This window comes from Tenrec ecaudatus, chromosome 14, assembly GCF_050624435.1.
Source record: "Tenrec ecaudatus isolate mTenEca1 chromosome 14, mTenEca1.hap1, whole genome shotgun sequence".
NCBI classification, from domain to species: Eukaryota; Metazoa; Chordata; class Mammalia; order Afrosoricida; family Tenrecidae; genus Tenrec; species Tenrec ecaudatus.
The window spans coordinates 124,148,573-124,166,204 of NC_134543.1; the positions used below are offsets into that span (position 1 = coordinate 124,148,573).

General features: G+C 51.1%; 1 protein-coding gene across 4 annotated transcripts in view; it reads left to right on the plus strand.

Moving 5' to 3' along the window:
• TLN2 (talin 2) overlaps window positions 1–17,632 on the plus strand; it is a 461,380-nt gene that overhangs the window by 73,933 nt on the left and 369,815 nt on the right. Inside the window, exon 1 of one of the 4 annotated variants that reach the window (XM_075532416.1) lies at window positions 13,069–13,252. The exons of the other annotated variants lie outside the window; for them this stretch is intronic. The gene's annotated coding sequence lies outside the window, so the exon portion shown is untranslated. Of the gene's footprint in view, window positions 1–13,068; window positions 13,253–17,632 lie in introns of those variants that run through there. 4 annotated transcript variants of the gene reach the window in all.

Consider the following 17,632-nt stretch of genomic DNA (forward strand, 5'->3'; position numbering starts at 1 on the left):
CGTTCCATCTGTATCTTGCTGACCTGCTCTCCTTGTCAATTCTGTAGGGTTCTTGGCAGCAGAGACCTAGTCCTTGAAGTCTTAGGTGAATTAGACACGAGAGGAGAAAACTTAGCTAATTAATCCATGGCAAGGAGGAGAAATTGGCTCATGTTTTTCCACACTGATATTTTAATGAAGCTGTTTGAGTAAAGTGGCAGAGAATGGATGACTTTTAAAAAAATTATCCCTACTGTGGTTGGAAGCAATTCACTTCCTTTCCTCTGTTGGTACTTGATTCTGCCCTGAGGGGCGAGGCCAGAACAGGCTTCAGCTAATTCTCCGTGTAGAATGAGTCAACAGCTGGTGCTCCTGACGTATGCTTCCAGCTGTTCCCAGGCGTCAGGGTTTCCTCCAGAACGATGAGGAACTGTGGTTGTCAGATAAAATACACGGTGCCCAGCTGCATTTAACTTTCAGATAAACAGGGCTTTTTAAGTGTACTCGTGTCTCAAGTAATGCTGGGACATACTTATGCTGAAAAATTATTTGTTGTTTATCTGAAAATCAAGTTCAATGGTGGGTTGTACATTTTTATTCCCTATCTGGCAACCCAAAGGTAATATATATATATAATATATATTAATTTATATTAATGTTTTATATAAATATATATATGTATATATGACAGGTGGAAAATTCCATTATATTCAGTTCTGTTTTCCACAAATCTTTTGAGGCCTCCTACATATACGCATGTGTAAAAGCCACCTGGGTGATACAAATGGGTAAATGCTTCACTACTAGCTGGAAAGTTGGTAATTCAAATTTACCCAGAAACACTTCAGAAGACAGGTCTGGTCATCTGCTTCTGAAAGATGCTATAAAGGATAAAAGATCACAAGCTCAAATATTTTTAGAGACCCCGTTATTAAGTCTTTAAAAATATTTATTCCCCTTTGGAAAATATTGTGAATTGAGTCGGGGAGTGGGGTGGGTGGGTTATATTTTCCACCGTCAAGGTGACCTTCAGCAGTCCAAACCACTTCTCACCCTCTCGCTCTGTCCCCTCCCAGCCCTCTGATTTCTTTTCTGCCTCGTGTGGTCCTCCACCCTCCCGCTCACCCAAGTCAACACTCATCAACACTCCAGCCTGTTCATCTTCCTTCCTTTGCCTGCCTCACCTGGGTGGCCTCCAAAGTCTGCTCCCTTAGGTGTGCCAGTCTTTGTCTTGGTTTTTATTAGTGGGCTTAGACAATAGATGCCCTCTGGTGATGGGCTCACTTCATTCAGCGTATTGGTCTTCAGCTTCCTGCTTGGAAGTGCTTCCTGGTTTCGTCATGTGTTACATCAATGATCTCTCCATCGTGAGTATGTCCCAACGTGTCGTTAGCTCTTCTTCGACGGGTAAGCATGTGGGCTGTTCTGGTTTCTTGCTGTTGTGAACAGTTATATGGTGAACATGGGGGTGCATATGACTCTTCATTGCCATGCTCTTACTTCTTTGGGGTTTATACCCAGTAGAGGTATTGCTGGCTTGTAGGGAATGCCCTGTTGCTGGAGGTAAGGCCATATTGCTTTCCATAACAGTGGTTGTGAAATCATTATTAAGTCTTAGCAGGACGAATACAAACAAGACCAAAACTAAAGTGAATCATCCAAATGAAGGAGACCATCCCAATGAGGCCATGATGGTGTCCAGAGGATTCACAGCAATGAGGTTAAAAGATAAAGCAAGGACAGCGGTCACAGAATCATGACTGGCCGCCCATCAGTTGACCACAGTATCACTGGGCAGGGCCACAGAGCCTGAAAGGGCCCCTGATGGGGACACATACACCACAGCAGGAACGAAACACCTGTGAGATTGGTTCAGGTCCCAGAGAAGATGGTTAGGGTATGACTCATGACCCCGTGGCCCCACTCCCTGAATTCCCACCAGGAGGCACACCCAGACAAGTCCCAAGGGTGAGGCTGCCCCTACCTGTGCTGGCTGAATGAGTTACCGCTGCAAACACTCCACCCGATGGCAAAACTCTTCACCTGGCTGGTCAGCGGTCAGCTAGAACTCAGCGGAGACTGTAACCACAGACTTCTGCAGACCCAGTGCTCGGAATCCAAGTGCAGTGCAAAGGCCACAGCCATGGAAACCCTGGATCGAACAGTTCTGGTCTGCACACTTGGGCTTGCTTGCCATGAGCTGCGATGGACTGGAGAGCAACCAACAGCAACAACCAACCAATGTGTGTCTGCTTCTGAGGGAGACCGTCAGCCCGAGACCACGATGTTCCTATCACCCACAAATCACACACACCTCCTGCCTTCGTGGGCCGACCTGGTCGCCCCCACCCCCACCCCCAGGGAAGCCGTTCCCCAAGGCCACTATGCTCTACCTCTGGGGGGGGAAGGGGGCGGGCGTGGGGGGGGGGTAGAAGTCAGCAGACACATGTAGAAGCTGCCTGTTATTTTCACACAAATGTGGGTCAATGAAAGATGGCCTTTCCGGAACTGGCTCATGGGGTTTGGGTGGATTGGAAAATTCAAAATCTGTAGGTAAGTCAGGCTGCATGCTGAGAACGCTTCAATCTTGAGGCTGAACTCTTGAAGCCAGGGTATCTAAATTACGGCGTTGAGTCTTTCATCTTCCTCCCCTGGAAACTTTAGGTCTTCAACCAACTAGGTGAGGCCCACCCACATTATCGAGGGTCATCTTTATTAAGAGTCAGCCGACTACAAGAAGCCATCTTCCCCAGAACTGTCTACACTCGTGTTTTGTGTAAATAATTGGCACCATAACCTAACCAAGAATTATTGATCACAGCGGCTCACTGGTAACAGGCTACTTAGATAAAATACTAAACTCAGGGCCATGAGTCGATTCTGATTCTTAGTGACCCTGTAGAGCAGGGTAGACCGCCCCTGTGCGTTTCTGAGACTGTAACTCCTTACGTGAGTACAAAGCCTCATCTTTCTCCCTTGGAGTGGCTGGTAGTTTTGAACTGTTGACCTTGCGGTCACCACTACATGTCACCACTATGCCAACAGGGCTCCTTGTTAGCTAAAAAGGAAGATGGGTTAATTCGATGGCAGAGTACGGGAGGTGATTTGGCATTGTCAATTGATGATGATATTTTTGGAGACTCTCACACACTTGCATCCTGAAAGTGTGAGTTTCAAATAATAGCATGGACTTCTGGTGGTTGTGGCTGTAGCTACACAGGCAGCAAGTTCCTACCAATCAAAATATGATCCAATCACGGCAGGGGCAATAACAAGAGCATGTGACCCCATACAAGGTCATTGATGCCTGGGCAGATGCTGGGACCACTGGCTGCCTGCCTCTGAGGAGGGCCCCAGAGCCCGCTGTGTGTTCTGGCCTGGCCACGGCTTCTGCTAGCTGACTGATGGAGCCAGCTGCTAAGCGGTGACTGTATGTAGTGTGAATAATTGCAAACTGGAAGCCATGCTTCCTTCTTACCCCTCCTGTTTCTCCACCGTCCCCTCTCCTCGGACCAGCCTCCTGCGTGAGAATTCCACAAACTGGAACTGATGCCGGGCGCTCGCCTTGAGTAAGTCAGACCAGTCCTCAGCTAGCGGTGGGCTTCTCCCTTTCCTCAGTGCCCCCCCCCCCCGCCCCTCCCCTCTGCACTCGGGTGCCTGAGGTTGGACGACTCTCCCCTCCGTGGCTCTGAGGGCTGCCCAGGAGAGAGAGGGCTGGGTTTGCAGCCCTGTGAGCCCCTCTGGTCGCTGCCTGTGGGTAGGTGGGAACAGCCAGTGCTGGCTGGCATTCTCTGTGGCAGGAACAATGGGCTGACCCACGCAGCCCAGTGAGGAGCCGGAGCAGGCCGCCTGGCGGCAAGGCCTCCTGGGCTCAAGGTGCGCCCGATGCTGTGTTCACAGCAAAGGCATTTACGCTCACACTTTACTTTGGGGGTTGGAGCCCTAGCAATCTGTGGCTCATTTTTGCCCTTTTCTTCCCCTCGGGGACTACATGATTGTTAGTGACTCAACCCTGATTGTAGTCCGGATGTTTCCTTTCCACTGATGTAAGTTTATAGAGCAGCCTGTGAGCAAATGTTTGTGTGAGAGGGAGGCCGGGAGGGGGAGGCAGAAGGGGCCTCTGGAGTCCCCCAGAGTGGACCCCATTGCTGCTGCCGCACTGGGGAGCCGGGCCTGGCACGTGTACTCTTGACACAGTGGCCCACCGGGCTCCCGCTCCCGGCCGTCCTGAAGGAGTCTGGTTTGCTGGGCTGCGAGTGAATGGTGCCTGGAGCCTGCCTTCTGCAGGGCCCTGCACAGGACCGTAGAGAAAACCTCAGGATGGCAGGTTGAGGCCATTTCAGGTGTGGCTGCCACGCCTTGACGAATCTGGCAGGGGGCTGGGAGCAAATGCCGGAAGTGGGGTGCCCTATCTGCCCCCTACCTCCACTATCTTCTTCTCGCTCGCCTCTGTTGGACTTGAGTGGAACACCAGAGCCTTCAGTCCCTGCTCCTGCAGAGGGCTCGGACCTTGGGAGGGCTGGTCCCTTCCACTAGCCCTTAGAGGAAGAGTGGCCAGAGGGGCTCGAGCATTCCGCACCAACACAGCAACTCAAATGCGTCCGTTCGCGTCGGTTTTTTGCCCCCCCCCCCCCCCCCCCCCCGTTCAGCTTGTACATGCATATGAGGCCGGGAAGAGGCCTCGGTCCTCGGAATGACAGCTTTGCTTTTGTAGCGCTTTCAAGAGGCCCAGGCAGCCCATTTGTCCAGTGAAATAAATATACCTTGGTTTGCTTGTTCTCTTGCCTTGGACGTCTGCTTTCCTGAGCATCGATTGTGGCTTCCAGAGGAATAAAATCCTTCATAACTTGAACGATTTCATCACGCATCATGACCCCAGCCCTCCCTACAGGCATTTGGGGTTAGATGAACAGGAGGGAGGGGGAAGCCTCCGTGTTGGTCGAAAGCGGGGACCGACAAGGAGCAGCAATGCTGGGTTCACAGGTGGGAGGTGGCAGCGAGCTCTACCTGGGCTGTGGGGTACAGAGGCTCAGCCTCTGCCAAGGCTTAAAGGCTCCCTGAGATGCCTAGCAGCTGGGCGGGCCAGGCTCTCTGCGCCGGAGGGAAGCAGTGACCAAGGACAAGGAGTGGGGCAGCTACAGGCGCTGTTCAAGACTGGGATGTGTGTGGACGCTTCTTACCATGACCTAGCACTATGTTGTTAGATATGCCGCCTGACCAGCCCATAAGAGTGACATGTGTGCCCTGCCCCTTCTCTCCAGTTAGCCACGCTTCGCTGTCCGCCAGGTCCACTGCACCAACGTGTGTGTTGGGAGCCCACCAGCAACCCTCTAGTGTGTTCTCAGGTGTACTTCATTCCAGCCGCCTTTTCATATTTCCCGCTTCTCAGCCTCTTCACTTGGTGCCCCCCCCCACCCCGTACTCCACACCCTCCCCCCACCCCCGGCCGCTGAGATGCCGCAGATTCCCTTCAGTGAGCCTTCCCTTCCCTGTCTCCCCCTGGTGGCTACATCCCCTTAGGGCTTTGTCCTGGTAGCTCAGGTGCCTTCCTCTGCCCTATCTCACCTGTTCTCTGTGCCCCAAGGCGGTATCTTGTACCTCTGTATAGGTGGGTCCCCTATACCTGGGGACCCTCTGTTCTTTAGACCAGCTCCCAGCCCTGCCCTAAGATGTTGTTATTGTTTGTGGCCTTCAGTGAAGATTCCACAGGATGAAATAAAACACTGCCTGGCCCTGCACCATCCCCAGATCGCAGGTGGATTAGCCCTGTTGGGGGCCGGGAGGTTTCATTGACTGCTTGTCGGCAGTAGATCCCCAGGCCTTTGTGCCTTGTCCCTATTAGTCTGGAAGGGCTGCTGAAGCCTGCTTAGCATCATAGCAACTTCAGGATGGCAGGTGAGACGCCTCCACTGCCAGACAGATGGAAGCTCTGCATGTGGTGCACTGAGCAGCGGTCAAGCCCAGTTCTCCCTGTGGGAGGTGGGAATTGAACCACTGAACCACCAGTACCTCTGCTTGGGATTAGCGTTCTGCAGCCTAGCGAAGGACAGTTTATCCCACGGGTGTCTATTGAGCCTGGAGTGGCCATTAGCTCCAAATAAAATGCCATCCCAACCAACCCTAAGGTTTCCACGGGTTTGGAAATCTTTATAGGAGCATACAGCCTCATCTCTCTCCCTCAGAACAGCTGGTGGCTTTAAACCACTGACCTTGTGATTAGCTGTCTAACACTTGCCCAACAGTGTTACAGGGCTCCTTGATGCAAGCCCCATGGCCGACAGATAAGAACAGCCCAGGAGGAATGATTATTTTGACTTCTTCTCCCACCTTCCCTTTCCAGGGCTCTCATGCCAGGAAAGCTCGGAATCAGATATAACTGTCTACGAAGACCAGGTTCTTTCTGTCCTTTTCTATCATTTCCACCGTCTTCTGTTCCTTAGCCTTACACTTCCTAGCAATTTGACAGAAGGACAAGCGGCAAAGCATGCTTCGTCTGATTGATGGAGCGGCGGCAGCGCCAGGGCGAGGGAACTAGCCGTGTTCTGCAGCAGTGCCTCCCCACCATTTAGAACGTGGCCCTGGGCTTTGCGCGTCCTCTGGGTCTGCATCTTGCACAGGCCACTTTGAATTTGACACCCCATGACCCAGCCGGTGCCTGAAAGCCCTGAAACTATTCCTGGCATTCGTACTGCACATTGGGTAGGCTTCGGGGGGTATTTTTAGCGCTCCCCAAGACAAGTTATTGCCAAGGGAGGTGGCGACACTGATCAGGTGCACTGTGGGAGACAGAGCCGAGTAGCCGCTTTCTCTGGCTAATTTTAGATTCCTAGTGGCTGAGGATGGGCGCGGGGGCTTATCACATCGTCAGTTTGCTTTCAGGAGGGCTCTTCTCCTGGTAGACTGAAAGCATCCAGGTTTTAGGGACATTTTTTTGGTCTTTCATACGACTTTTTATTAAGACTTTAATACTCTAGTGCCTAATTATCTTTCAGACATAAAGTCCAAAATTTTGCTGAAATGGTCTCTGATTCCAATCCCCCAAATTACATTGGTAAATTAAAAGCAGAATTAGTCTTCAGGGCCTATATAAACAGTTTAAAAAATCATTTTATTGGGGGCTTAGGGACATTTTTGAGCCCGGGGAGTTGGCACTTCCCCAGGGCACTGCCTGGCCCAGTGTCTCGCTACCCAGACTGTCCCCTGGCCTCCCACAAAAGAGGTGTTGTAAATTGTAAACCCTCATGCCTGTGCGTGTAACCCTTAGGGTGACAGGTACCATGGGGTCATCCCAACTTTTAGCAACCCCATAGGATGAGGTCGCTTGAGCCTGCTGGCCGGGCCTCAGAGAACATCAACTTTAGGGGACGAACTGCCAGGTTGTCCTCCCATGGAGCCTCAACTGGCTTTGGATTGCTGACTCAGTGTCCCACCCGGTCTCCTCTGTTAGTGCAGGAGTAGTTTAAACCTCTGCGACATCAACCGTGCAGATGAGGTCGAGAGAATGCAGCACAAACGGAGGCTGGTCGTCCCATGTACTTGCCACATGAAGATGCGCCAATGAGTTGAGGGATAGAGGCCACCGAGATTATGGGCTTTCCAAGAGCAGAGAGAGCCTCTTCCCCTCGAGCTGGTGCCCCAATAGGAACGGCTGGCCTCCTAAGCTGTGGGGAAATGAGCATGTGTCTGTGAATGCAACCACTTGTGGATTTCCGTTCGAGCGGCGCTGGATACCTAAGCCATCCCTCCGGTTGCCGTCTGGCCAGAGAGAAGGGGCATGTGCTCTTGCCATCCTAGCATCGGGCCACTGGGCTGCAGGGCAGGGACTTGGCGTAGAGAGCGTCTGACAGGACACATGCCTCCCCAGCTAAGTCTTTCAGTCTATACACACAAGCGAGGAACGCGCGTTAGCTGGCCCACGGGACTGTTTACCCTTGGGTACCACTCTCCAGCTGTCAGGTTGACATAGTGCAGGGGCTTGCATGTTGCTATGATGCTGGAGGCTACGCCACTTGTATTTTAAACATCAGCCTGGCCGCCCACGATAGACAGGTTTCCGTGGAGCTTCCAGACTAAGATAGAGAAGGAAGCAAAACTTGAGGCGTCGTCTCTGAGATTCAGCCAGTGAAAACCCAGCAGATGACCACGGGCTATTCCCTGATACAGTGCTGGAAGATGTGGCCCAAGGCGCTCAAAATAAACAATGGCCATCACGGGCCCCAAGCACACCTGCAGTTGTGAAGACGTGCAGGGCCAGACAACGTTTTGCTCTGTGCTACGTGGGGTCCTCCTGAGACTCCTTGGTAAAGTGGCCTCTCCTTGGGCCTTCCTGGAGATTCGTGAGCTGCAGAGTCATCACGGGATGATTGGGGAGAGGTGCTGGGCTGATCTCCACTGACAGAAGGGCCTGGTTCCCGGGAGAGGCATGTTGGCAGGGACGGTCCCTGTTGGGACAGTAGTGCGTATGAGAGTGGAAGGCCTTCTGATATCTCTGGAGTATTATAGCCAGGATGAATGGAGGGGCCGGACAAAGGGAAGGTGTGCCCAGGTAAATGCCTGCTTGTACCTTTGTTGGGAGCCAATTGCCCAGTGAAGGAGCCCTGGTGTAAATTTGGGGGTGTGTATGTCCAGCTGGACTTGGTCCACGTAGTGGGCATCTTCCCTCTCATTACTTACCTCCTCCTTGGAGCACCCAAATCAGATGACTTGGGTTTTCCTTTTGTGTGACTTACAATGACTCCAACTACCTGTGCTTGTGTAATTCACCATGGCTTGGAAGCAGGTCCCAGGAGCTCTGGTGGCATACTCCAAGGTCAGTAGTTTGAAACCCGCCAGTCGCTCTGCAGGAGAAAGATGAGGCTCTCTAGTCCCCTAGAGTCACAGGCTTGTAAACTCATAGGGGCTCTACCCTACCCAACACGGTTGCTATGAACTGCAGTCAACTCAGTAGCAGTGAGCTTTGGTTGGTTTGAGTTTGGAAGCAGGTCACTCAGAAAACTCGGAGAGAAATTATTTCTCCAAATGATGGGGACACGTCCTGTTGCATTCAGGCCCGAGTGACCCCACCAAGAGCATCTGCGCCTCGGTTTCCCTTTCTTGGAACAGAGAAATATGAACACCAGTCAACGATAGAACCTTATTGGCAGGCAGCTCCGCCGCCCCTTTCCTGCAGCCACTGAGGCATCTGGGCCGGAGCAGGAGCTTATGTAGAGATGGCAAGTGGGGACAATGCTAGTGCTTGTGCTGGCCTCCTCCTTATGTCCCCCCTGTGCTGAGGAGCAGGCAGGCTCATGTCTGCCCTGCCCCTCCCCGGTTCCTCTGAAGGACATAGACAAAGAGGGAGGTTGGAATTCCCTTCCTGTTGAGATACTGGAGTCCTCCCATGCTTATTTCCCAGTCCCAGCTGGGCTTTGGGAGAAAACCGAGACTTTCTACTCTTGTCAAGAGTGACAATCTCAGAAACTCACAGCGGCAGTTCCACGCTGTGCTATAAGGTCGGTGCGAATCGATCCACTTGATGGCATTCAGTTTGGTTTTTGTCTGGCCATTCATTGACTCTGGCTTGAGCCCTCATGGCTGTCTTGGGCCTGCTCCAGTTTTCTGTGCATCCTACTGCTCAAACTGGTTTTGTTCTTGGAGTGGGGCCTTCAGGTCCGAGCTGGCCTGGGGCCATTTAGGTGTCAGAAGTCTTCAGCTCTGCACGGAGCCAAGAGGCCATTGCTTTGCTACTTTTCCCCCTCAAACGATCAGTTGTCACCAGGCAATTTGGGAAGAGGAGCTTATGAGAGAGAGAGGCAGCAGGTGATCCACGATTGCTGTTCTGCTTCTAGAGTGACCCTGGGCCTTGGGTTCACTCTGAGCAGGTTTGCTGCCCAGGTGTTCCTGCCACCTGCTTCCATCAAAACTACTGGTGTTTATCAAAGAGCCCCCTCGTTGGCGCAAACAGTTAAGCCCGAGACTAGTAGCCAAAATGTCAGCAGTTCAAACCCACCCAGAGGAAAACAGCGGGCGGGGAGGGCACTTTGGAAGGGCCATATCCTTGAGACCATAGCCCCCTCCTCTGTAAAGACTCTCCTGACTTCACCTTGCCTGTCTTAGACCTGGAATGGATTCATCATACGTGTCCTTTTCTTTCCTTGTCCAATGTGTGAGACCCACCCATTCCATGTGTGCAGTAGGTCTGCCATTCTCGGTGCTGCATAATATTCCATTATGTGAATACATCACATTTACTTGGTCTTTCTTCTGTCCTGGTGGCACAGAGGGCTAAGCATTGGGCTCCTAATGCAAGATCAACAGCTGCTCCTCGGGAGAAAATTGGGGCTTTCTACACCTGAAAAGAATTACAGTCCTGGAAACCCAAAGGGGCAGATCTGCCTCGTCCTGTAGGGTCACTATGAGTCAGAGTCGCCTTTGTCGGCAGTGTGCTGGGGATTTTAAGTTTTTCTCCTGCTCACGGGATCAAATACTTTGAAGATTTTGACTCCATGAGCGCAGCGGCTACGAACGTTGATTTTGCTGTTATGATCGGATGCGTGAACATCTGCACGTAGATGAGCTGCACTTCCAGATGCACTTTGATTTGCTCTTTCTGGTACATTAGCTCCTTGTGTTCAGAGTTTTTGAGCATCACTGGGAGCCGGGCTCTGGCTGGGTGCTGGGTGCGGGAATGGGAGCAGGGAGCAGCACCAGACCAGCCTCGTGGGAGGAGCCAGGGAGAAGAGTGTGAGAGGGGCAGCTGGCTTTCTAAAGAGGTGACCTTGAAGCAGGGATGCGCACGATGGAAGGCAGCCAGGGAAGGTGCTGGGCGGGGTGCTCCATGCAGATAACACTGCACACCTAGAGTCAGCGCAGCAGGTGCCAGAGTGCTGACTCAACCTGCCACGCCAAATGGAGCGAGTCTTGTTGCTGGCGGCCACCAAGTCAGGCAGCTGACTCACGCAGAACGGAATGAAGCACTCACTGCCCAGCCCCAGCCATTGCCACACTCCACACGGTCCATGGGGTTCACTGGAGGATTTTCAGAAGTTGACTGTCAAGCCTTTCTTCCTAGCCCATCTTAGTCTAGAAGCTCCTGACTCCTGGCACCAATATGCAAGCCTCCACTGACACCGGGGTAGCTGTGGGGAAGATCCATTGGTCAGCAACCAAACCTGCATCTCCTGCGTGGAAAGAGCTCAGACAGCCGCTGGTGCCAATCAGTGAAACAATGGTCGAGGGGGTTCACGTCACGTTGCTGGTGTGCGGAGGGAGGGCTCTGTGGAAGGAGGAGGAGTACAGTGCTGAGCCCCGGCCTGTGCAAGTGCCGTCCACACCTGACCCCAGGACAGAGGGAAAACAAGCCCCCTGCCACCAAGCCCCTGGCACCTCCCATTATGCCACTGGGGCTCCTGTCCCCAGAACAAGCCTCCTAAAAAGCCAGTGAGCTGTCACCTGAGGGACACCATGGAGGGGGGAGGACGTGCTGTTTGGGCCCTCTGTTTTCCTGGTTTTTATCCAATGACTCATCTTTCCCATACCCAAGGGCTCCAAATTCCCAGCCTGTATTTTTGCCAGGCTTGGCTATTAGAGGTGGCATCCTGCCTTGGGAAGCAGGGAAGCCGGCTTCGCCTGGGGGACACTCTGTTTCCAGAAGAAGGGGTGGGGCCGTGCTGGGGTGAGTGTCCGGAGCAGGAGGAAATGGCCCAGAGCTTCGGGTGTGTCTTGTGAGGGCTCCACGCATCCCTCCCTGGCCAGGGAGGCTGCAGCCTGGCTCTGGCGATTTCCGAGCCCCCTAGCCGTGTGTCTCCTCTTGAGTGAACATGCCCTTGTTTGGGGTCCATTGGGGAAGAATCCATCCCGACCAGAGGATACCCACCCCCAGGAGGAGGATGTGGAAGGAGGTGCTGCTGACTCCCCAAAACAAAAGAAAAAACCCAACCAAACTCACTGCCATTGAGTCAATGTTGACAAATAGCGGCCTGTGGGTTTCTGGGACTGAAACTGCGGAGTAGAAAGTCCCTTTCTCCCTCAGAGCGGCTGGTGGCTTTCAAACTGTTGACCTTGCAGTTAGCAGCCCAGTATGTAAACGCCAGCTACTAGGCCTCTTCCCTGCATTCTACGCGTTCCCTTTCCGTTTCACAGGTCTCAGGACCCCTGGACATGGGGTACCCTCTTCAGAACAGGGATGCCTCTTTGCTCGTGCTGAGCCCCCCTCTCTCTCCCCTTCTGTGAACGCCTGCCTGGTAATATCTTCCAAAGTTTTTCGCCCCCTCCGATATCATTGAGTAATGGCGATGAACAGACTCTTCTGCATTGAATAATCGAAAGCCGTCCTTCGAGTGGAGTAAGGCTCAAGCCTCCCCTGACCCACGATCACTTGGACCCTCACCTGAGGGCTTGTGAGGCGAGCTCTGCTGTGGACCCTTCCTCTCTGGGGCTTTTGTTTCCCTTTGGTGTTTAGACACCAAATGGTCCTTCTGGTTTGGGGATGTGAATGCCGAGAACCAGTGCTGCCAATTCAGACCTCCTCCAAGAATCAGCTGTCAACTTCCCAGGGCTGCGCACACTCAGCTCCCTCCGTTGGTGAGAGTAAGAAGAGGGCTTCTCTGACAGTTTTCTCTCTCCCCTGGCGCTCACACAGATCTGTTTACCACTTGTCCATGCAAAACTTCATAGACAGTAAAGTGTGGTTCACAGGGCGGCTGGTCTACCAGGAAGTACCTTTGCCCCTGGTTTCTCTTTATTGATGTGACTGGACTTGACATCCAGTGTGGATCTGGCGCTCACCTTGGGAAGATGTCATTAGCCAGAAGTGTTCTTCACCCTACCAGGCTTCCCAAGATACTGTTCTTTCCATGAAATAATTAGAAATTCGGAGCTATGGAGGATGCTGGCTCGCGTTAGCAGCCAACGATGGAGCATTCTTGGAAGGTCTGATGAGATGCTAATTTTAAATGCAAATTCTCTGCGCAGTTAAGAGGAAAATGCAATCACTCCGGCGTCCAAGTGCACGCTCTGCATTTTTGCCATTCTTTCTGGTGGCCGAGGGGCGGGCTCATGACTAAATCCCTCAGCATCCTGATTATGATTTTAGACTTGTGCTCGGCTTAGGGGAAGCCGTGGCCCCAAGACATTAACCCCTATCTTCCCAGCTCACAGCGTGGCGGTGCCTGCGTAATTGGTAGCCCTGTAGACTTTTGGCTGGTCTTTTTTTTTTTTTAAACTGATCTTTAGAATTTTCTCATTTGCTTTATGGATCATGGATGCCATGGAAAACTAGTTTCTGTTTTAAAAGGTAATTGAAACATGCTCAGCCCGTTCGCTGTTTCTCTTTAGCCAGTTTCTGTGCTCCTGGGAACCTTGCTCACGGGTCCCAGTAGCCTAGCTGCCTTGTCGCAGGCCAGGAGCTGCAGGATCCTTGGCCTGGGGTACGCTGGAGATAATGGGGTTCCTCTTATTCAGCACGCTGGGGAAGCGGTTCTCTCTCCTAGACCCTTCTAGAGATAAACTATGATGGATTTATGGGGACCGGTGAAGACATTAATCCTCTCCCCCAGGCAGGAGAATTACATGCCTTTTTCTCAAAGTAAGAACTTTACCTGGATGAGTGCTTCTGGATTCTCTTATTCCAGCGACTATATTGGGGTATGTACGGAGAGGTTCAACCTCTCAGCCAAGTTGGCCTCATCCAGGAGAGCTATGCATCCTGCTGGGGCCTGCAGAGCTTTGGGGAATGACCTTCACCCTCTCTCTGTTTACAGGACAATGTCTTCATGCTGCTTTTACCTCCTAGAAAGGACGGGTGGACCAATTGATGATTAATCGCCTACCCTTTTGAAAATGTAAAAAGGGTTTTACATATATATATAATTGTAATCATGCTATTAAACGATTACAGAGCTGTTTACTTGTTTATGCATATTTACAGGATGGTATATAGAATGCAAAAGGAAGTCTCCATTGTCTGTCTTGAGTTTGTTCTCTGGAGAGAATCCTGGGGTTTTTCTAGTGGGAAAGAGCAATGAGTTTGGTTTTGGGGGTCACAAGGTACTTTTGGGCTGGGTAGTGAAGTAGAGAAATGGCTGATTCCGGCTTGTTTCTCTTCCCAGTGGAAACGTGAAGGTGCTTCCAGAAGGCTGGTGGGCAGCGTCTTCTGAAGAGAGGTGTGAGGCAATGGCTCCAGGCTTGAGCTATTCTCCTAGAAAGCTTTCCCGGTTCATGCTTGTATCTTGCCAGAGGAAGAACTGGGACTCCTGGCCAGCCCATCCTCTTCGCCCCAGTTGTGACAACCAAAAATGTCCCTAGCAGCTCTCACATGTCCCCTGGGGAACAAACACCATGGTCGGGAGCGGCTGCTGTGGATGTACGGAAAATTCCAGCATCTTTTGGCCCCAATGTTTCCCAGGACATTTTTGAAGACTCCCCTCCTGCATGATGCTGTTTGGAATTCACAGACACGACTTTGATAGTTGCGTGGTTCTCTTTCCCCTTGCGAGGAGCCCCGGTAGCCTAATGGGTAACACTTTGGGCTGCTAACCGCAAGGTCAGTGGTTTGAAACCACCAGCTGCTCCTCAGGAGGAAGATGACACTTTCTACTCCTGCAAAGAGTTACCGTCTTGGAAGCCCACCGGTGGTGATCTCCCAGTCTTGTAGGTGTTGCTGTGAGTCAGAGCTGATTGGATGGCAGTGAGTTTGGTTTCGTTTTCCCCTCTTTTGCTGAAATAAAGAGCTCACAGAGCCTGTATTTCTTAGTGACCTTATATCAGAGCTGGCTCAGATGCCACTTTTAGGCTGACGTGGGCCATGTTGTATTTGGAATGACAGTTTCTCTGGAGTTGATTAAATCTTCATTTAAATCACAATCTTTAATTTCAGATTTTGGATGCTAATAGTACTGGAGCCATTGACTGCCTCCTACTAAGGGGCGTGCACGTTTAATTTTAGCAAATGAGTGTGAATGCTGACAATGTGCACAGTGGGTGAGGATGGAAGGGGTGGGGGTGGGGGTCATCAAGGTAACAGGTTTCTCAGTTTGGAAGCCAGTCAAGAATAGACCCCCTTTAATGAACCTACTTCCCCTTAGCTTGGGGGAGAACACTTACCTGTCGACACTGGCCTAAATATGGACTAGATGTACAGGTTGTTTTGTTTTTAGCTTTATCTCTTGATTTTTAAGTGGACGCGGCCCCATGAGTCAATCCGTAGTACTGCTCTGGCTGGACGAGCCAGGCCTGTGACGTCACTAAGGAGGTGGGTGGAGGCTGTGCCATGCACTGGGTGAAATTTCCAGAAGAGGAGACACCAGAATGACGGCCTGAAATGTTTGTCCTGTTTTTCAGCAGAAACGTATTACTTTTGACAAAAACATCCCTGTGGTCAGTCACGACAACAAATGTGTTTTTTTGTGAGCCCAGCTGAGGTGTATCAATATCCCTCTGCGGCTGTAACTCCATGTTTACTTACTTTTTGAACCTTTGAATGAGTTCAGGTTAGAGCTGTCACTGTCAATGGCAGGTCACCTGGTTTCTGCTGCGTCCACCATTGCGGCTGCTGTTTCTCTGGTTCCTCCCTTTGTCGGATTTTCCAGTCTTTTAGCTACATTTTTGGGACAACTAGCATTTGTGCAGCTAGAGCCATAACTTTTGGGAAAATGAAGTAATTAAGGAAAAAAGAGGAAAAATTTAAAAACTGACTTCTTCCCAGTCACTAATAGTGTTACATCTGATACTGTTATAATCAGTGTAGAAAGACTTTACTCAGCAACTTTACTGCTCATACAACCTAAGGGATATGGCATTTAAACAATTTACAACTCCATCACATTTCGTCCTGTGCTTAAAATTGTTGGCAATTATTACTAATGATTCTGTCTGATCTGACACAGAAGGAGGAGGTTCAGGGAGTGGGGTTAGGGGAGGTGTCACAGTGAGTAGCTGAACTTGTGGACATCGATCCTAGTCACACCATGGAGAAAGGGCAAAAGAGCCAGACAGGGAGGCAGAGACCCAGTCCCCGCTCCAATTCTCCCCAGCCAGTCCCAGAATGTGTTTCCACAACAGCTTTGTCCTCTGTAGGAGGAAGGGCAGAGACCAGATTCCTGCTTGTGGGACACCGGTGAAGTGCTGGGTGGTGGGCCTGAAGCAAACCAGGGACTCCACCCAAGACACCTTCGGAGAGCTTCATTTCACTCAGGGAGTTTGGGAAGAACATAGGTTGTCTTGATATGAAAGCCAGCAGCATGCCCTTATGATGGAATAAGTGCTACCTCTCCATTAATTTAGAATAAGACAGTTTCATCTGTAAGACACCCCGTGTCTGCTTGGTGATGCCACATGGACCAGTGGATCTCATCTGCGAGAGCTTAGGAGCCAAGGGGCTTGGCCACATCATCATGGCCAAAGATCCTTCTGAATTGAAATGTCTGCTTGGAGCAGAGAAACTTCCTCCTTAGTCTAGGATCTTGTTTAAATCCACATACTTTCCTTCAAAGAAGGTAGAATGGAAAACAATAAGAAAGGATGTCTTAAATAATCAATAAACTTAAGCGTTCTTTGAGGGGTAAACAGGAAACCCTGGGACTTCCATTCTGGGGAGTGAGCTCCTACCCCAAACAAAATGAGAATGAGTCTGATGCAACGGGGATGGGGGACCCTGTATCTTAAAGGATGTCCCCTAAGAGTTTCCCCCGACCCGAGACATGTGCTGGAGGGGACAGAATGCTGACTTCACGTTCGTTGAAATGGCTCTCAGGGCATGGAGGGAAAGGAGTTCGCCTGTCTGGTCAACGGCCACGTTAAAACTACTGACATCCTCCCAGGCAGCTGGCTCTCCTTCGCTGGGAGGAGCTAGGGCATGCACGCCCGGCATCCAGTTTCCTCCTGAGATGATGCAGTGCTACGGCGGAGTTGTCTTTGGATGCTGATGTCAAGGGCATCTCTGGCAACTCATTTCAGAGGCTTCCTACCGGCCACGTAGCCGCATCCCGTCTGCGTTCTGAAGAGAACGAAGGCCGGCGCGGTCAAGGAACGCCCACAAATAAAACAGTGTGGAGAAAGACTGCTCCCGTGGCCATTTGTCAATGGTCGCATCACGTGAGGCAGGTTTACTACATGACGTAATAGAGATAATGTATAATGTTTGCATGGAGGCAGGCGTAGGTGGGAGTGGGGGCGGTTTCCTTTGTCTTTTCTCAGCATGTAATTGAAACAGTGCTTGGAGTAAATGGGAAACATTTGTGTGTTGGACACAGGATTCCAGAGTCATCTTGGCTGGGGTCAAATAGTGCTTCCTTATTTTCTTTGGGCCTGTAAGTGGCTCTCATCTGAGAAGGGCCTTCAGAACATTACGATTTGTATCAGTTTATAAGTGAATGCATGTCCTGACCCAGGGCACTGTCAAACAGAGAGAGAGAGAGAGAGAGAGAGAGAGAGAGAGAGAGAGAGAGAGAGAGAGAGAGAGAGAGAGAGAGAGAGAGAGAAGAGAGCTTAAAATAAATCAGAGTTTTTGGTGAATCTATAAATTTGGGTCTTTTCACAATGCCACTTAGCCAGAAGCCATGCTCTTTATAAAGAAAGGTATGTCCATGCATTCAGAAGTGCCTGCTTTTTCAGTAGGCCCAAGAAGTGTACTGAGTTTGCAGAAGAAGCCTAGTATAGCCATTAGTATATGGAACCT